Source organism: Serinus canaria, chromosome 4 (genome assembly GCF_022539315.1).
Source record: "Serinus canaria isolate serCan28SL12 chromosome 4, serCan2020, whole genome shotgun sequence".
Taxonomy (NCBI): domain Eukaryota; kingdom Metazoa; phylum Chordata; class Aves; order Passeriformes; family Fringillidae; genus Serinus; species Serinus canaria.
The window spans coordinates 7,706,614-7,728,569 of NC_066317.1; positions in this window are offsets into that span (position 1 = coordinate 7,706,614).

Genomic DNA, 21,956 nt, shown 5'->3' on the forward strand with positions numbered 1-21,956 from the left:
TCCGTCTCTTTTTTGAAACAAAGACTTCTTAAGCACCATATCATACATGGCAGGTTCGTTCTACAGACAGGAACTTGTAGCAGAAAACTAAATATTAAAAGAAAGTTTTCTCCTTTTAGCCCGCTGATGTCACCATACTACAGAATCAATTAAGTCAGAAAAGACCTGCGAAATCATCAAGTTCAACCTTTGACATCTTAAAAATTCTGTTGGGGTTGGGATTTCTTTTTCCAGGTTAAGAAGGTCTTGGTGTTTTTTTGGGTTTTGCTTTTGTCTTTTATCTTTTTTTTTCTTTTTAATTATTTGTCAACTTCTTTCAACAAGTAAAGTCAGCGTTTAAAACCTCCATGTCTTGTTACCCAAGACATGGTGGCAGCTGTTTTCTCACTGTTGGAATAGTTCTTCATACACTTCTATATTTAATTTAGAAGTGAACTTGGTTTTATAAATTACTTTCTGCACAACCATTAAAAGCATACTAGAGACAAGGCATCACTATATGATAATTGAACTACATGGAAGATATGATAAAATCTTTTTTTTTTTTTTTTTTTTTTTATTGACTAGACCTGAACAAGGACAGAGGTTGATCTCTGCTACACAGGCAGTTCACAGGAGGTCACCTTATCACTGCAGTGTTATTTTGCTTTGGCTTGGCTGAACTTTCCCAACATCTTTATGATAAACAAAACAATTTTTCCATTACTAAAGGCCACTCACCTGACAGCTCAGGGTCTCAGGACTTGTATGGTTTCTCTTCACTTGAGCTGATTTCAGCTTTAAAAAAAATTATATAAAAATTACTATTTGTGTTAGCAGTTGCCTGGTGGTCAGCTAACTACCAACTACAGCTTTTTTAGCTTTCATTGGGTTTACAGTGATAACGAGCAGCTACTCATGTTTCTAGAATAAAATGAAGTGCAAAAGGGTGCACGTGTGCAGAGCAGTACCAGAGGAGCAGAGATTCTGACAGAAACCATAGCTGTAATTCAGAGGTCACTATGGGATTTCAGCCTCCCATTGCTCAGGCAAACCCAGCTTTGGAACAAAAAGTGAATGGTTAGGAACTAAAGACAAAAGTGAGCACCTAAGCTGTGTTCAAAAAAACTTCCAAAAATAAAGGCTGTAGAGGAGAGGACTATCATCTGTCTTCTCCCAGAAAATGGAAGACAAGACCATATGCCTCCCAGTTATGACTTCAGGATTCTGATGGCTCATTCTGAGTCCATCTCTTTCTTTCAGGAAGGCTGAATCTACCAGGCTTTGAACCCAGAGGGTTTCTATAAAGTACTTTTTATTTTCCCCAAAAAACAATATAACTGAATTACAATTTTTTTTCCTGTATTGATTTGGATTATTAATACATACTATTGTAACTAATAAATCAGACTATTATACAGTTAAATCATGAACTGGAGTAACAATAAGTTCAAAGCTTCACCTGTGACTGTGTTCCTCTTTTGCCCAAGCAAGAGTTTTGTACAATCATAAAGCATGATGACTTTATATATATATATATATATATATGTAAAGACACACAATAAAAAACCCCCACCAAACAGAGCTCAGACCATGTATTTAAAAGATGCAGATCATTCTAATTGACAAAGGATATTAGGAAATTAAAGGAGAGTTGTGAACACCTGTAGTTCTTCAGTCACAGGTGTATTTACCCTGTCAAAACTTTTTGCTCATTTCAGCTGTAACTTGGGAGGTTATTTCATCTGTAAACAACAGCAAAAAGAAGATATAGAAAACAAGCAATATCATAAACTTGCTGCAATCTGTCCTAGAATGATCAAATGAGTTTTCATCATCAAATCTTTCCAACCAGAAAGTGATTTGTGTTTTGTACAAAGTATTTAACTGAACACAGTGAAACAGTGATGAATTTTCAAAGATATGCAGTACTCATTTTACAGAAGTGCACTTTAAGAGGTAATTTTGTGGAAATACACACATTCCATCTATGCTTCAGGAAAAGTCGAACTTTGTGAGGACTTTTTCTCTCCTTTTTTGTTGCACTTACTGGGTGCAACAGACAAGATTTGGGGGCATAAAAGTCTTTCCTTAGACCTAAAATAAAACAAATAAACTCAAGGCTAAGAATTATGATGATACTTATTCAGTCAATTCAAAAGAAAATGATGGTAGGTAGCAGAGCAGAGGGAAACATCAGCAAGGAAAGCAATAATAAATTCAGTAGACCTGATGGGACAGAGAGGCCAGGCAGAAGTTCCAGCTGGAGAGAAAGGCCAGATACCAGGGAGGCAGTATCTCGATGGTTTTTAATGTCAAGCACAGCTGTGAATGTTAGCTATGATTATACCTTTTTTTTTTTTTTTTTTTTTTTTGGTAGTTATTTCTTAAGAATCAGGGCTGAAAGTTCAGAAATGCAGTCTTCATTTTCTGAAATACCGTGCTTCTGGCAGGTACACACATTTTACCCTCATCTATTAATTGTAGAAGGCAATTAGTGGCTATCTGATCTTGTCCACAGAGCGTCTGCAGGGGGTTCTGGTGCAGTGATGCCTTGTGAAATCTGACCTAGAACAGAGTTAGACAGACTTAAAGAATAAAGTAGAGACTTATTAGAAGACCTCAATGGATCCACCTTGGGCAGCACAAGAGCCCAGCCAGGGCTACACCCAAGATGAACCCAAAATGGTCACAAAAATGGGCAACTGGTCATGAGGTCTCACACTTTTATGAGTTTTGATCAAGTAGCATATTGGAGTTAATTTTCTAATTATAGCTCTAGCTTATGAAGTCCCATCCTTCTTATTTTTCTCTCTTCAGTCCACATTGTTTATTCTCTTGGGCCTGAGATTTGGATCATTTGTCCTTGGTTCCTAGCTAGAGAAGGAATTGTTTTGTCTCCCTACTCTGTGAAGAGAGCTCACCATCCCCTCATATGAAGCTCAGAAATACACACTAAAGCAGCACAGAATCTGAAAAATATAAAAGCTAAAAACCTGAGACATCAGCAGTATAGGAAAATTAATTTCTGACAACTTTGCTCTGAGAGACATCTAATTCTTGGAAAAGTATGCCAGAAGTTTTGTGCATTCTCAGGTTCTTCTAGCTGGTATCACCTGGTGGACTCTCACCTCTGACACACCTCTCTAGACAAGGTTAGTAAGCCACTTCAGTGCCAGAAGGAGGGCTGGAAACATGCCAAGGTAGCTTGGTATGCTTCAGGTAACTGCCATTTTTATGAGGTAGATGTACTGGTCTATACTAGTTAAAGTAGATGGATGGTGTTCTTTCTGCCTTATGAGACTCACAAAGCACTGTTGTGAAAACTTTGCAGAGACAGTTGAAGGTGGTACAGCTGCTAAGTTGATGTTCTTAATTGTTCTAGAATTAAAATCACAAATCTATTTCAGAATATGATGATTTTGTGAATGGTTTTAAAAGAAAACAGATCAAAAAACCCCACACCCCACTCTGCCTTACACTGTATTACATATATTCAAAATTAAAAGCATTTTGAATAAGGATACTGTCCATTTGAAAATTGTTTTAAATATCCTATGTGGTCAGTGGTTTGATTTTTCATTTTAGAAGATTCAAAACTTACATTTTTGCATTCCCCACCAAAAGCTTTATCAGAAATTCTCCCAACAACCCCATTAGCAATACATATGTAATCATCATCACACTGTATTTAATTGGGACAGATACAAGAGGCATAGCTGTTTCCATGAGAGTTTCAAGCTAAATTACATTTTTGATTGACTTACTTGAGTGGCAAATCTCCATTAGTCAGTTATATACTACATGCTGTGCTCTCACTCTCAGGAAAGCAAAAACTCCATTAAGCATCACTAAAGCTCTCTATCAAACAGGTTTTTTCATATGCATTCATTGCATAATTTCTATTTGAATATTGCCCCATAAAAAACCCAAACCAACCTAACAAAAAACCACCAGAACTCAACAGTCTTCACTATTTAAAGTATTATAGCAAATGTCACTGTTTTTAATCAATAGTTTGTTCAAGTATTTTTCAAATGTTGCACAAATAAATAGTGTTCTTTTAATACTTGCAACTAATCTATGTTAGTTTATAAGTAATAATTCTGCTAAAATGGGAAGAAAGAAGATTGGATTACAAGTCCCTTTCCAAAAGAGCCAAATGTGTATATGTGGAAAAGCATTAAAAAGATGAACTTTATATTAAAGTAAGCAGTATCAGTACATTTACCATATAAATACACTCCTAAGTCCATTCTTTGGTGAATGGGTACTGAAAAGACTGAAAAAGATCCATATCAAGTTAATGAATTCCACTCTGCTGACTTACAGAAAAGAATATAAAATAGAAAAATCTACATATATTATTCCCAACTGCCTATTAGATAGACTTATCTATAATATATATGTTAGGCACAAATAACATTAACATAACATTTACAGAACTGCAAAGGAAAAGTTTCACAAGTTAGACAATGGGAGTGGGGAATGAAAAAAATCAAGGTTGGCTGAGAAACCTCAGCTCACCCTTTTTGCTTAGGCAGTATTTTATGATCTTTATTTAAAGCATATAACATAGCAAACGTTTATTATAACAAAACAAATCTTGGAAGCCAGTGCAGAAGAGCAATAGTAGGGAGACATAGAGCAAGGATAGACCACTGACATTCCCCCTTAAGGTGTTACAGGAGTGATGCCACACTCAGTACACTCCTGAAGCCAAGAGAAAATACTGCTGCTTCATTAAACCCCAGACCTAGGAATCCACCAGAGGAATTTGTGGTTTGTAATTCCCAAAGTACAGCATAATTAGGTTCAGTCTAATCTGCTTAATATCATAGGTGATCCACTGCCACTGGCAAGGTTAAATAAACCCCAATACTCCCACAAGAGTGGTGGTAAATCAGAGGTTAAAGGTGGGGGGCTTAGAAACACAAAGCAGAGGTTTCAAAGTGTTGATAAGTTTTTTTGAAGATTGTGGTCACCAATTTGCTGAGAGAAAACTAATGGGTCTGGGTAAAAGGACTTTAAATTGGCAAGAAAGAATAAAGTCCTCAGTAAGGGGACAGGAAGAAACAGGAAAAAAAAAAAAACAAAAACAACAAGCAGCCAGTACACAAAAAAATCAGTAAGATGCACCAATCAAAGAAAGAACAGAGGACACCAAACTGGGATTCAGCAGGCAGGTAATTTAAGGGTGTTTCTAGAAAGTGGTAAGATAGATAAAAGCAAAACTCAGCAAAATGAAATAATGAGAACTAACAAGAAGCTACATGGATGAAAACATTCCAGTGAATCAAAATGTTCTGTTTGGGACAATAACAGGAAAACTCAGGAAACCTTACTGTGGGTTAAAACTAGATAATTGAAATGTTGGCAGAGGAAAAGCCCATGAGACAGGGGAGTGACTACTGCATATGTACTCACAGGAGGCATCCCCTACTCCAAGGTAACCATCAAAGTAGGAAGAAAAATTATCACTTTAAATCTCTGGGTGAAAATAAAAGCAGAGAGACAAATAAAGCTTTCTCTAAACACACGTGAGATGAAGTTCATAAAGTGACAGCACATACTGAAATTAGTTGAAGAATCATTAAAAGCAATACTAATTTTAATGCAGAAATTATTTTAGTAATAAGATTATACAGAGTAGAATCAATTATTCTCACATTCATTCAGCAGACATGGTTCCTATGCACGGTGCAGGGAAAATCAGGATCCTGGAAAAGGAAAACTCAAGGAAGAAATGTTTTTAAATACCCTGCCCCCTGGAATATCTGTAGGTGAAATTGTACCTACAATGGCCTGCAAATACCTCCTGATGTCATAAATTCTGCCTTTTCTGAGGCAGGAATCTCTTGAAGGATCAAATATTTATCTTGCTTTGTTTCCAAATCCAAACAATATCTTCATGCAGCTAGACTGTCTTCCATGTCCAAGCAATATTTATTCCCCTAAGGTTTATATTTATTCTAGGCTATGAAGTTTTCAAAAAACATCTAAGAATTCCTTGGCTGTGTTTGCATTGTGCTCGTTTTTTTCTGCAATCAGACATATTCTTAATTTTCAAGTTAATAGCATCAATCAATGGTTTTGCATTAGACCTCATTTTTGTGACAGAATTCTACTTTAAAATGGCCCTACACAGTGACCTGGCCACAGCCCTCTGTGAATTCAGCAAGGGCCATGACCTCCTGCAGTTGTCCCTTATTGTGACCTCCTTAATTGCACATGTTAGGAGACACCAGAGAGTCAAAAGCCATCAAACTCTCTACTCCATTCAGCTTTTAAGGCTGTATTTCAGACTGCACAAAACACCAGAGAGTTTATTTTTACTCCTAAATCAATGGCACTCAGGCACATTAAATATCTTTATAAACACAGAGCTTCATAAACAGCACTCTGATTCTGAATAAATATTATTTTCTGGTGTGTTTCCTCTTGTATGTGTGGAAGAGCTGAGGGACTATATGTATTTTTGCTAGATGAACCTCAGCAAAGTCATAACTTGGAGCAGGTCAACAATGTTCTCCTTCTTCAGGAGTCACACGCTGATAACACTTCTGATAAAACAGGATAAATAGATGAGCTGCAGATTGCTCCACTGGATTCATGGCTCTAACTCTGCTAAAATTTTGACCAAAATCCAAGCATTGGCAGACAGCATTTCTTCTTTTCCTGCTCTATCAGATCTCCTTATTGCTATTTTTTTGCATATTTATTAGGCTAAGTTCTCTTAAGAACAGCCTGTAATAGAGCAGAATACTTAGTGTACTGGTTTTTATTTTTAAATCCCTCTACTGGGGAGAGTCACACACTTGAAGATTTGAAATTGGTGAAAATGACCTTGCACAGATCAGTCAAAGGTGTAGCTAGCTTTTCTGGAGCAATACTGTGTGAAGAATTGCAGCAACTTACCTGGATAGCTCAAAATATTTTTATTTTTCTATTTTTTGAGGGAATGAGCTGCTGCATCTCTAGAGAGATTCAATTATTATTTCTCCTTATCAGGCCTGAAGTTCTGCTACCTAACACATCATGTCCTCCTGCATCTTTGTCATGGAACTGCAGATCTCATAACGTTTCTTGACTCAGAGGATTTTTCATTTTGCTTTGGTGTCAGGTTTTTTTTACACAGAACTTGCCTATTTAAATTGGGATGGATTTTCTGGCTTGTGGAGCTCTGGTGTTGTCATGTGGTTTTAAAAAAATTGTAGTGTCTCATGTGTCTAAATTCCTAGATACCTTTACATAATAACATCATAACTGTTTATATATATATATATATATATTTATTTATTTATTTATTTATTTATTTATTTATTTTTATTTATATTTATATTTATATTTATATTTATATTTATATTTATATATACACACACACACACATATATATATATATACTATCACAATTTATTCCATGCATAAATATGCAGAGAACATTTGTAAACATTGAACTCAACAACACTTTCTTGTAATGCATTTCTTTCCCCTTAAAATTTCTACCTAATCTGTTGTATTGCCTTAATCTGGATTGAGGACATGACTACCTTCAATTAGGAATGAAGAATATTTTAGTTTACACTGCCTTTTTTTTATTAGCAAGATGTATAAGGAAGAAACATTCTAACATTTTTAGCAACTTTTATTTAAATTTTTTGGTTTTTCTGCTCCTGTTTGACCACATTAATCCAAAGGCTACTTGTTAGTGCAAGCATTAAGTCCAAATCACAAATTTAAACTTAATATTTAAAAATAGGTAGAAGTAAGAATTATTTGATTACTACCACAGACTTTAAAAGATGTGAAAGGTTATAAAAAAAAATGTTACCTTTAAGTTAACTTGATGTTTAAGAGGAAAAAGTCATATTTGTAGTAGTAAGAAAAAGACTTCCTTTCTTCTGTTACATCACCTTTTTTTTTTTTTTTTTTATTATGCTCTTTGTGCCCATGGGTTTCACTTCAAGCTGCTCTTCTAGGCAACCAGGGGAACAACAAAAGGATTTTTAATCTGTGAATAATAGAATTTAGCTCAATATATATAGAGGTTTGCATTTGTTTCCAACCTTTTAAGGAAAACCTTGAAACCAGCTAAAGGGGTCATCAAATTCAGTGTTTACACAAGCTCTCTGTATATTTATGCATATAAGAAATGGTGCTAGGTTTCCAAGAGCTGTTCTGTTAAGCTCAACTCTCCTGCACTTCACTTTGCTTGGATACCATCAGCTTTCACCTCTCTTCTGCCTTTCAAACGTGTGTTGGGAGTCAGATGGTTTAGTACTCACTAAATTATTTCATGACAAACTAGTAGCAATATAAAAGCTTTTAAAAAATAATTGATAAAAATATGTATCTTTCTTAAAGTCTTACTTTTGCACAATTATTGTCAAATCTAAATATCTTATTTCAATTTTCTCTGTAGAGAAATTTTGTAGGAATTGGATTGATTGTTTTTGAATTTTTTTTTTTTTTTTTGAGATACAGTTTGTATATACATTCAGTCCACTGCAACTTAAATTTTCTTTAGAGACTTTGAGTTTATAAATAGGAGATATGGAGTCAAGTGTCTTGATGCAACAATTTGGAGGAAATTAAATCATTATCCCAGAGTGGATATTGTATATTATCCTACATACACTGTGAAGACAAAAAAGGATCACAGAGGTCCTGTGTCACTAGTAAGAAAATACCATATTTTTGTCTAAAGGCAGATTTCAGACATAATTCCTACCTATCAAAACTAATACTACTTCTGTTCATCCATGCCCCTGGTCCTGTTTTTGGCTCTGAGATGAAACACCACAACTAACAGTTGCACTGTGAATTTTCCATGAAAAACAAAAAGTCTTGGAAAATGGATTGCTTTGCATTATCCCTCTCCAATCCCATCATCCTGCAGCCCCTGAAGGAGAAGACTCATGGATCTATAGAGGAGAAAGCTTTATTATAACTGTCTAATGGGTGGCAATGAGGGCCATGGGAGAGATGACTCACTAATCTCTTAACAAAAGATTTATGTCTCAGACACAACCACAACCACAAGCACTATATTTGAAGTGATTTACTAGCAGTGTGGAAAATGACAGCAACTAATTAAAATGAGAAATACAATCCTGAAAGTGTTCCAGTAGTTTCCACTAACACATAGCTGGCATACAATCACAGGTAGCCCCAGGGAACACTCAGAGTGAGCACACCAAGGCATAGCCACGTGTGGAAAATGGAAAACATTCCCACCTGTGACGACGTTCACAGGGGTCTTAGGATAAGGGAAGAGATGAGAAAGTTGACTCCATGTTTTAGAAGGCTTGGTTTATTATTTTGTGATATATATTATATTAAAAACTATACTTGAAGAATAGAAGAAAGGATTTCATCAGAAGGCTGGCTAAGAATAGAAAAGGAATGAATAACAAAGGTTTGTCTCTGACCGAGACAGTCTGGACAGCTGGACTGGGATTGGCCATTAATTGGAAACAACCAGATGAGACCAATCCCAGATCCACCTGGTGCATTCCACAGCAGCAAATAATCATTGTTTACATTTTGTTCCTGAGGCCTCTCAGCTTCTCAGGAGGAAAAATCTTAAGGAAAGGATTTTTCATAAAACATGTTGGTGACACCCACCTCCACACAGGCAATTGGAGTAGAAGCAAGTTCTGTAAGTTGAGCACAAAATATACATTTCATCAAAGGGTTGAGTACAGAAAACCTCCCCAAATAGCAATATGTGTCTTTGCTCACTTCACCTCCAAACACAGAGCAAAGCAACACGAGGTGCTGATAAGTGGTTTGGCTTCCCTTCATGACAAACCTGTTGATAAGCTGCCTGATTGTACTGTGCTACAACCAAGGTATTATCTCAGTGATATGAATCAGAGCATTTAAATAGAGAATAATTTCTTTGTGACAGACTCTCACCTACCCTAATGTAGAGGTTAACTCCACCAGCCATAGCATAAAGAATCCTGTCATTAACTGCAATAATTAAAAACCACAGATCAAACCAGAGCCTGAAAGGAACTGCAACCACCTTTACAGTCAGTCCTGTTACATTCAAAGGACAGAGAAACAGGAACCACCAGATGAAAACTGTTGGAACAGCTATATCAATCCATACGACACAAAGTTCAAATCATGCAGAACCATTATTGTGTTATCAGACACAATATTGTGTTATCAGAGTTGTTGAAATGCTTTAAATTCTGTCACCAAAAATTTGTTTTGCCACAGGTTTACCTGCATACAGAATGATTGGGTTCCTTGAGTTGCATGGACCTGTAACCTACCTTTAAGTATTCAGCATAGCTGTATCAATAGAGGTTCATAAAACTCAGGCCTAAAATAGCAATGCTGATAAGAAAAAAATAGATGTGGGTTTTGTTTTTTTTTTTAATTATTTTTCTCTTTCCAAACACAGTCTGTGAAGGCACATATTTGTCCTTCATAAATAATTTGGGAGACTTAAACATGAGGAGGAAGAAATGCTTCTGGAATCAGAAAAAAATCACCCTATAAAAAAATATTAAGATAATTGCCTGTAAGAGGAGTGTCTTTAATTTCTGCAGCAGTGAAGTTCCTCAACAGGATGGAATAATGGAATAATATTCAGGGGATCCTTGATCTGTTTATAAAAAAGATGGGATGATATTGCTGAGACCAGAATAGAGACTTGATGACACCTAGCAGGTCTGTCCAGCTGATGTTAGAATAAACCAACTTAAAAAAAAAAAAAAAACAGACTACTCTTTTAAAATGACCAGAAGGAAAAATAACATGTTAAACAAATTGTTCATGAATAAATAAAATATTGTGCAGTGGAGTAATTTAAATCCTGTATAATCCAGGCTGAGTTAGCACTTTCACTTTGAAATGTCTGTGCTCAGCTTTAGAAGGAAAACCCTCAGCATATTTTGGGCCAAACACAAAATTCTTGGGCTCTTCCACTTCTTGTAAAACTGACCCTTGCTGTTTTTGGGATATGCTGGTACCATATTTTCCACAGTTCATTTTGGTTTATGTTCACATTATCAGGCACCTGTCCTTCAGATAAAACTTTGTCACTGGTTATTTTATTCATGGCAAAATCTCTTCATCTGCCAGGAAACACTGAAGTCACACTGATGGCCAGCAAAATTTTTGGGTGTGGCTGCCTTGTTGAAACCTTCCCACTCTGACTAAATAAATTCAGTATTCTACTAATAGTTGCAAACATAGGTCCCTTGAAAACTATCTGAAAGAAATGTTCTTTTATTTAGTTAGGTCTTTTCACAGAGCATTAACTTACAGGGGTTGTTGAGGGTGTGATGCTTAAAAATAAGAGCAGCTATGAAAATATCAACTGTTGACTAATCATCAGCATCTTTTCAGCCTAAAGTTTATGCCTACAGGAAACTGGGATCATAATCATGTGTTCAAACACATCTTCATAATATATAATATGTTTCAGCAGAACCTAAGGAAGTAATGAAGGACTTAAAAGTGATTGTATTCTTTCACGGGCTCAAAACCACTGCCTACTACTTAATTTTGTGCTATGCACTTTCTTCTCTTCTTATTCTCAGTCTCAGGAAAAAAAAACGACAAAAATCAAAATAACAAAAAAAAAAAACCCAACCAAAACAAACAAAAAAACACCAACAAAAACACTCCAAAAATGGCAGCACCAAAAAACGCACAACTAAATCAAAAACCCCAAAAAATGTAATTTCTGGACTGAAAATTTCTTTTCTTTTCCAAACTTCAAACTACTCAAATTTGTCCATGAACCACAAGTGCTCAATTGGATGTTAAATACCAGCCTATGTGCTTAAAATAAAATATTGCCTAAAGTCAACAAGGTGTCATTCAGGTGTATTCCAAAATCTTTCAGTATAGCAGAGGTTCAACCTATTTAATCTAAAAGTGGGTTTATTTGAATGGCTAAAAATTATTAGCATCACAGCATTACTCACCAGTGCATGAAAAGTACAATTCTTTTTCTTTCAGCGAGTTCACAGCTTGTTGTTGTCATTAAAGCCTAAGTTTCATTAAAGAGTGGTCTTAGTTTCCAGGTATTTTTAAAAATAGCGCTCACAGCATTTGCATTATTCTTCAGAAAAGTTCCTACTTAATTGAGTCATCTCATAGTTGGGCCCTCTGGCCCCCATTTGGTAATATTTTAAAGCAAATATGTATTGAAGAAAAGGTTCACTAAGTCATTTCCTTGGTAACATAATTTCTAATGATTCATATAATCACGCATATCTTTTTAAATATATTCCGAGCAATAAACCATGATTGAAATTAAGTAAAATACACTCTTAAGGTTGATTTAATCTCTTTTACTAAATAACCATTAGAAATGAAATTCTCTCCCAGGATGCTGAAGTCAAAATGACAAACATGATAATAAACATTTGGTAATAAAAATAAATTAAAAATCAAAGCTTTATGATATACTTTCCTATCAAAATGAAAGTGGCAAATTGAAAACAATAACGATGCTCATCCACAGTTACAGTTCCAACAGAACACTTCAGAGTTTGATTTACAATTAGCAGCAGCTTGAAAATGAGCAGTAATTTTACATTTTAAACTGCTGCTGCTCAATCCATCAAGTATTAAAATCTTGATGTTGATTGATGGCATTCTCTCATGCTGTTTCTCTTGATGAAGCTACACAGAAACTGAAGCAACAATATTCACCATGCTAGGAGTTTGCACACCTCTGTTCCCAGTTCAATTGCTTCCACTGTGGTCATATGCACCAGGTATTTTTTTGGTGGTTTGACAAATTTTAGTATCTTCACCACATACAAGTATAGCACACACACTTCAGAGTCTTTCAAGCTGATATTGGTAAAGGTTTCCAGCAGCTGGAAGAAGTGGGCTGAATACAATCACTAATGCCTTTTCCAGCTGCCATGCTGGTTCCTAAGGAACTGCAGTGACCAAGAGATAAAATTTGGTTTTCTTATGGAAGTTTCACTGCCAAGAAAGGGCTCAGGGACTAATATCCCTTGGAGTTTTTATCCCTGGTGCAAGCTGAAGGGATGAGACCAGTAGAATACTGCCTGGTCCAAGCAATTTCCCTAGTGGCATTTCAGGTTTGCTCCTCCTGCTCAGTTTGTCACAGGTTTTGAGGTTTCACCTCCCATCCAAACTGCTGTTGCAGTGGGTTATACAAACCCTGCATGTTTTATTCACATTGACCCACTTGCTCTTAGTATCATACCTTTTCATGGCCACAGGAAGAGCCTAAACTGCCTTTTCCTTGCTTTTCCACTTATTATTATTATTAGCTTCCATCTGGGTTTGTAGAGTGGCAAAAAGAAACTAGAAATTAGAAAATATGCATATCCTGAAAATAGTACCTGGAACATCAGTTCAGACTATAAGCAATGAAGTTTTCTTTAATTTGCAGAAAAACAGTGAACCATAAACCTTTTCTATTGCTATTTCTTTTAAATGTGGCTATCACCAAGAACATTTGCAGCTTGGATATTTCAAAAAATACCCAGGCCAGTTCATAAACTTTTGACCTGTAGGATGACTAGGACTAAAAAACTTTCTTCCATGAATATTTTCAGGAATTTTTAATACATAAGAATAATAAGAATAACAGGCACAGACACTCTTAATTAAATAACAGGAATACAAATTTTAAAAAAAGAAAAAAGCACTTATAAATATCACCACGGTTGTGGGCTATTTCATACCTTCATTCTGTAATACTATACATCTAGGTGCTAAGCTCTCCTAAAAAAGACACAGTTTTTTAAATTAGAAAAAAAACATTATTTTTGCCATATGTAATATTACCTAAAACTAAACTTCATGTGGAATATTTAATTATAATATTTTATAGTTTGAATAAATTTTTAAATGCATTTAATGATAGGCAAAAATGCCGTTCCATCTAAAATATTATTTACTCATTTGAAGTGGCACTCCTAGACTATAAAAAATAATTAAAGTATAAAACCAAATTAGTAAATATCACACAGGCTATTATACAATCTGACAAATTGATTTTGTGCATTATATTTTGACTGGATTAATTAGTATAAAATAAACAATGAAACTGCCTGGTAATGGCTCTGGAAAGAAACTGATTTTATTTTATTTGGAGCCAGCTCCAAATCTTCAAGAAATGCGAACATCACCTTCCGTGGATGGATGATAAGATCTTTAGTGCTTTGAAAACAGCTCTTGTAAAAATTTTCAAAGGAATGATCCAGGTCTTAAAGTAGGAATATGGAATGGTTGTGACTAAACAAGCAAGAAAACACCTTCAGGCCTTCAATCGGCTACACCCTTTTGTTTGAAGTGACAAGGCCTATCATTAAGAAGAAAAATTTTGCTTCTCCAGCACAACAGAGACACCAACAATGCATTCTCACTTTTTCTTCCCTCCTGTTATTACCTTTTCAAGTATAATTGATTTCACACATTTCTGAGGAGCCTGACTTGAAAGCCGTTTGTTTCCCCAATAACACGCCCAGCCCTGAACACGTCTGATGAAAGTATTGCAGTATTCCACATCCCCAACCACTGCTTTATCTCTCCAGCAAGTTTTTCCTTCAGTAAAATGCTTCCCAATATAAAGATTTCTTTATGTTTTTTCAGAGTAAATATCTATCTATACATATACACATATATGCTTTCATCCTTTAATTTATCAATGTTTCTTAATCTTTCTAAAAGAAATAGAAAGGGAAATGGCTGTTAATTGCTGGGAGAAAATCTGATTTGCAGCATGCACACAGAAGTTACACAGAGTCCTGCAAGGCCCCAAAACTCACACTGTGAGACTTCTCAAAGGGCTTTACAGTTGTTCATGTACTCTGAATTAGAGGCATGGGAAAAATACTGACAAGATATTCTCAAGAGGTCAAAACAACAATAAGTGGCAACTTTAGAAAATCAGAAAATTTTAGCAAAAAGTTGCTCTAAAAGAGCAGCATTTAATCTACATAAAACATTTCTCAAAGCATCAACTTGACCCGTTCAATTTTGCAAATTCTAAGCCCATTTGATTTTAAGTTACTTAAAAATTTGGAAGAGAAATAATTAGAAGAAGAAAGAGAAAGAGGGAAGGACAGAAAAGATATAGAAAAGAACAAATACAGCTACCAGTCCTGGTTCCAGTGGTGTTCAGCTGATAGAAATTCCAAGAAACAGGAGGAGGAGGAAATAGGAGGTAGGGTCAAGACATATGGTCTTTACTTTCTACTTCTAATATTCCATAAGTGTACTACCAGAATTCTATTTAAAAAAAAGAGGGAGGGAGGGGGGGAAAAAGTAGTTTCAAAAACTAGGCAAAAATGGAAAGAAAACATAGGAAAGGAAAAATTTCCCAAGGAGAAAAATATTGCAATCAGAGCTGCACATGGGTATGGATGATTGCTTGGAAAACCCTGGTGGCAGTAGGGAGGACACTGTAGCACAAGTCACCTGTGTAGGGAATCAAAATGCTCCTATGAAGTATTGGACATGGCCTGAAATCCATGTGTGATCAGCCTGACAGGATCTAATGCTAAATTTCCCTTTATTTGCAGCACATCTGGATGTACAATTAGGGTTAAACCCATCAGCAGGGCAATAACTGATGCAGGCAGTAACACATGCATGCAGTATCATGTGCTAAAAATACATGCTGCCTCAGAACACAACAACCAGATGGATTTTAGTGTTGTAAAAATGCCTAAATTTGTGTCTCCACGTGCATACAGTGGTGTCTTGTAAAGGCTGACACCTACAACAGAGACTAAATAGAGCTAAAAAATAAAGTAGGTATTTATTAAGAGACTTCAATAGATCTGCCTTGGGCAGTACAACCCAAAATAGCCACAAAAAAATGGACTGGTCATGGGGGGAGGGGGTCTCACACTTATATAAGCTCTGGTCCACTTGCATATTGGAGTTAATTGTCCACTTATAGCTTCAGGTTATTAGGTTCCATCCTTGTTTTTCTCTCTTCAGTTCACTGTTGTTTATGCTCTTGGGCCTGAGATTTGGATTGTTTCTCCCTGGTCCCCAGCCAGAGAAGGAATTGTTTTGCCTCCCTACTCTGTGAGGAGGGCTTACCATCCCTTAATATGAAGCCCAGAACTACACACTGAAGCAGCACAGAATCTGAAAAATATAAAAGCTAAAACCTGAGGCAGAAATTCAGTTCTCTGGGCTGTGTGTAGGGGATGATGCTGTTGAGCTGCACATCCCAGGCTAAGACAGCCAGACATCTGCCAGCCAAAGAACAAGGGACAAAAGGTGATTCTGACAGGAAGAATGCAGGACCTGCATTCATTCCCTCTCACTATCACCAGAAACAAGAGGGAAACAGCTAGCTAGACCCCTGGGGAGCAGAATGAAGCAAGAAATGTGACAAAACCACAAGACATGAGAAAGAAAAGCCGAGGCTGTCAAGAATATGACAGAGCCTGCAACTGGACTGAGAAAGCTCCAGAGAAATTACAAATCTAAATACTACATGGCAAACAAAGCAAAGAAGGGGTTGTTATGCTTCTAAATGCAGATGAGATCAAGAAATCCCAAAGGACCAGCAGGTGCTTACACAAAAAGCAGAGGATAAAAAAAATCTTAATTAATAATGTCCATGTAACTGATGAGAAAAAAAAAAACAGGTTGATATGAATCATTATGAGTTTAAATTTGTGAAATAAGCACTTTATCCCTACCCACAAATTCCTCTGAGTCAAAATCTTATTCTTTAAATTATATACTGATGACACTGGGACTGAAAGCCATCCAATCATCCTTGCTTCCCTGTCATGAGAGGAAAGACATCCTATGTGACATATCCAGCCATACAATCAAGATATCTATCAGGAACTTTAATAAAGTAAAATATTAAATGCCATTTTCTAATCAAGAAATTAGTGTTTATGCTTGTCTACCCATTCCCCAATGTGCATTTTCATTTACTCTTTTTTTTCCTTTCTAGCATCTGTTTCCTTTCATTCTTTTTAGCTGCTTAATTTATCTGAAAATAAGAATTTTTCCCTTAAAAAATAAAAAAGCAAGCAAGCATTTTCTGCTCTTTTCATTTTGTTAAACCTCATAATCTGTGTCAACCACTTTGCCACCAAAATGACTTTGTTTGATATTCTTCCTTTACAAGAAATAGTTCAAATCTGATGATCTTTCGGGAAACATTCCCTCTCATAATGGTATCTATGAGTTCTTTACTTCATCTCTCCCAGTTTTATTACCCTGCCACAAGAAATACAGTGACTTTTGAACTTTGAGACTTTTCCAGCCCTACAGGAGCTGATGATGAGAGGATTTTTGCTTTGTCTTCCTTTGCATTGAATCAGAATAGATTTAACATCATCTTGACCTGGAGATTGAATTGAACCATTAGCTAAAATTGAATGCTTCTAGAAAATATGTAAAATAATGCAGTGATATATACTGTAATGGGCTCTTTTGAAAGCTCTTCCATATAATTGTGCAAATGTTCAGGAGGTTATTTACTGTGCCTGAGATTTTCATTCTATTTGTTCTTTATGAAAGCTTCCAGATAAATTCATACAAATTTTAGGGAATTTAAAAAAAAAAAAAACAAAAAAACAAGATTGCAATCAGCATTGCCAATGACAGTTCAGCATACTTTAAAAAAATGAAGCAGCTAATTTTCTTTCTAAAATCTATTGATTTCCAAGAATTATTTTTTACCTCAATTAATACTGATAAAAGTACACCTTCTCCATACATATATTTTTACTTTCATAGACTTCTCAAGCAGCACTTTAAAAAATATTACTAAGAAAAAAGCATAAAGTATGTTGCATTCTGTATAAGACACCAATTTACATGCCTGACCTATGATTAAGTATTTCATTAGTGTCTCCTTCCTTACTCATGGGAGGAAGCTTTTTTTTTTTGCCTTGTGAAAATGCTTCTTGCACAAATCATGAACACCATGAACCTAAACTGCCAGTTCCTGGGAAAGCTTGTACAAAGAAAGCTTCTCTTCAAATTTGATCCATAAAACTGAAGTAGTTGTGTAAGAGACTGCACTACCTGTTCCTTGTCATAAAGATACATCATTGGAATTAAAGTCTCTTGCTCTAAGTTACATTATTTTCAGCTCTGATTCTTCCCTAAATCAAAGTCGATTGTGTTTTCTGGCAGGCATAAATAGCTTTTTCCCTCTGAAGTGCCTTACACTTGAGCATACAAAGTGATAGTTCATTTGGTCTGACAATGAGATCATTGTCTCCATGTCCTGATAATAGAATACCTTATGCAAATAAAACATTTTTCTACCTACAGAAGTTAATCAGATGTACTCTTGAAGTCCTTCTGGACTATTACAGCTTGAGTCTTGTGTCCTGTTTCCCACCTCCTCCTCTCAGTGAAGAAGAATTTCATTCTTCACCTTAGCATAAGAAAAATTCCCCCTTCTACCAGGATCTCTTTTTCCCCCCTACATCTCCTGCTATGAAAATGCAAACAGCTGGGAAAAAAAAAAAAAAAACCACTAAAATGTTGTTTGTAACAAAGACAGCCTATTTTACTTACCAGATGTCAAATAAAAGGAAATACCTGCAAAACCACCTTACAGCTTATATTTCTTCTGTTTCCTGTTGGAAATTGCTTTTATTTTTCCAAAGCTTTCTAAAATTTTAACAGAAGACACCTTTTCATATCCATTTGCATGTTCTAAGTCAAACCAAGGGCTGAAGGTGTATCCAAAAGATCTCTTTTCAGCTGTTTGAAATTACTACTCTGAGCTAAAATCAATGTTCTACCAACAACCTGTTTTTTAAAAGTAATTTCAAAATATAATTTCAGCTATTGACTTCAGCCTGTCCTGTTCTTTCTTTAAATCTGCCACCCATTCTATCTCAAAAGCTGAAAATTAACTGAGAGACTACTGCTTAAAACCAGTAATAATTGTATAGTTTACATTTAGCAGTGATTACCTATTGCCTTGTCACAGTCAAATCAGACTGGAGTTTGTTTCTTGTCAATGCTTGCTTCTTCTGAAAACCTGCATTTCCAGCTGCGAAATAACGAATAACCAATTTTCTTCTTCTCTATCTCCTGAATTTTCCAGGACTTTCAGATGTGAAAATTAAATATTGTGTGTCTGCAGACTCTCATTAAGGGTTTTTGTTTTTTTTAGTAACTAGTAGTGGAGAGCTTAATGTCAACATAGGTATGAAGGGGAGAGGAAGGGAGCAGATAAAGAGCGGAAAGAGATCAGTTCTGAACAGCTCTAATGTTCAATAACCTTCTGGTTTTGCAGGTAATATTCAAATCTTCAATACCTAGATTAACATAAACCACCTCTGATTAGCCTGAAAAATACATTGATCTCATTTTTAACACATTCTTACCTTTCCTTATGTATTCATTCAGGGTTGGTGGTCAAAGATGTCTGCTGCAATCACCTGTAAATGTGTTCTCCCATGGACTGTCCTCGCATCCATCACTCCCAAAAAACACACATCCTCTTAATTTTCATCCCCTTTCAGTTTCTACTTTTTGGTTTTTTTTAAGAAGGTCCATGTGAGAGTATTTAGCTGTGAAAGCTGCTGCATCTTAACACACAAAAATCAGCCTCTAAGACCAGGCAATGATGTATCTGTAACTATCTTTATTAAAAGAAGTCTTTAATACCCAACTTAGAAATGTAACAAGATTTCTGATACTTTAGCCCTAAAATTTTGTTTGTTTTTGGGGTCTTTTTTAGTTTCTTTGTTTCCTCCCCCCCCCCCCAGTATTTCCTAATTGTACCTATATTAATAGTGTATGGTGCTTCCTTACTGGCCAAATTATGGTTTATTCAGGAGGTGATCATCAAATAACTAAAATCTATAAGGGCCTTGTCCTGTGCCTGCATTTATAAAATAAAAGTGCCTGCATATTTTTTACCTGCATTTTAGGTACATTTTTTAGCAAGTAAAACTGCCTACAAAGTAAGCAAACTCCCTGTAAATTTTCATCATCCCTCATTTTAGCTGTTGCTTAAGGTATCTTTGAGGAATTAATAGGAGCTGCTGTCAGTAACAGAAATATTTGTTGTCTAAATAAAATTCAATTTTACTTCCAGGAGTTGAAAATGAAAATAAAACCTGTTCCTTTCAAAGAAGTTATTTTTTTACTGTGCTGAGATGTAACCTCCAGAGCCACTGCTGTGAATCCTTTTTTATCCAAAAAGAGTTAATCAGCTTTACATAGCAAGTGACAGCAAGTGACAGTGTGGTGTGGTGATGAAATCCTAACTTTGTCTTACTCTGCTCCATCAGAGCACCTGCTCACTCAGGTACAGACCAGCTGCATTTCCAAATCCATCACCACATGTTGGTACATAAATACCCTCCAGCCCCTCTAGCTCCAATGCAACATGAATTTTGCAATATTAATTATGCCTGATAAGCATAATGTGAGAAAAATGTTTGAATGCAATGGTTATTAGCACATGTTAACTTCTATCTGAAACCAGCACATGTTTTCATATTTTAAAAATCAAGATGCAATAATTGAATATATTTTTAATGGTGTTTGGGAGAAAATGTGTCTTTTTTTTTTTATAATTTTACTTATTTCACACATAAAATAAATATAAAATAAAATCTCAAGAACCATTGACTTAAAAACACCAAGGACCCAAAAAGAATCTTTTACTGAGAAAAAATTTTGAGTTGTGACTTGAGTAGGACTTGAGTGGGAAGGGGTTATTTATTTCAATAGCTAGAGAATATCCATAAGGCTCTAAGGAAGTTAATACGGATTATAACAGTTCTCACTCTTTCTTCACACCACTTCAAAAATCTGCAAATAAAAATGAGGATAAGATATTTGCTGTTAGGAATCTGGAATGCAAATAGACCAGAAGAGGCATCAGTACTAAGCCATTAACATTAATACTTGTACAGCAGCTATGATCTTGGCTTTTTAAATGGGAGACATCTCCAGGCAGATTTTACAAAGAATTCTGAAACTAGAAGCACAATTAGCCCAGGGTCAACAGCCTAAATTATGACTCAGTCCAGGGACATCAGATCATAGATCAAAATCTCTGATAAAAATAACAAAAGCCGAATTAAGCAAGGTGCATACAGGCAAAGACAAAATGAGTAGCAATATTGTCTTAGCCTGAGTTTGAAGAGGAAGATAAATGAAGAACTATAATGCAACAGCCCTGTGTCGATATTATTCTAAATTCTTCAGGGGAAAAAATATTTTAAAAATGAACCTAGGACTGTGGTGTTTAATGCCCAGTAACCATGAACCTTAGTGATCTAATTCCATGTTCAGACTCTATAGCCACAGACTTTCATGGATAACTTTACCATATCAACAGTCTCAAAGATTTCAACAGGATGAGACATACACCAAACATACAATATTCATCTGAAGGGAATAAGTGCACTGTAGCATGAATAAATAATGCTTAGTGAAAGGTTGAGTTTGAGACAGCCTTAATAAAAGAATGGCAGAAAGTCTTGGATTGGAGGGGACCTCAAACATCATCTTAGTTTCAATCTCCCCTCCATGAGCAGGGATGTCACCCAGTAGATCAGGTTGCTCAGGGCCCCATCCAACCTGGCTCTGGGATGGGCATGAGGAAAACTTATTTAAAAAAAAAAAGAAAAAGGAAAATAGGGTAATTTTAAAGAGAAACATGTCCAAATGTGAACAGGCACAATGTGATGCAGTGACTTCTGTCTGCCTCCATCACCTCATCTGAGGGAAGGGAAAGGACAGAACCCTGTCTCCCTGGGACACAGCTCTTGAGTACCAGGTGTCATCTGCCAGCCAGACACCATTCTTCTCCCCCTTCAAGTCCTCTCCTAGGCTAAGAGACCATGGGAGCAGTAGGCATTGTGAAGCCAAGAGAATTATTTCCTTTTTCACTCCACAGAAATATGACAGCCTTCCACATGAAATAAGTGTTGTGCTTACCAATTTCCTTCGGTTTTGAACTCGCCTTAAGCTGCTATTAGTGAATTATTTCC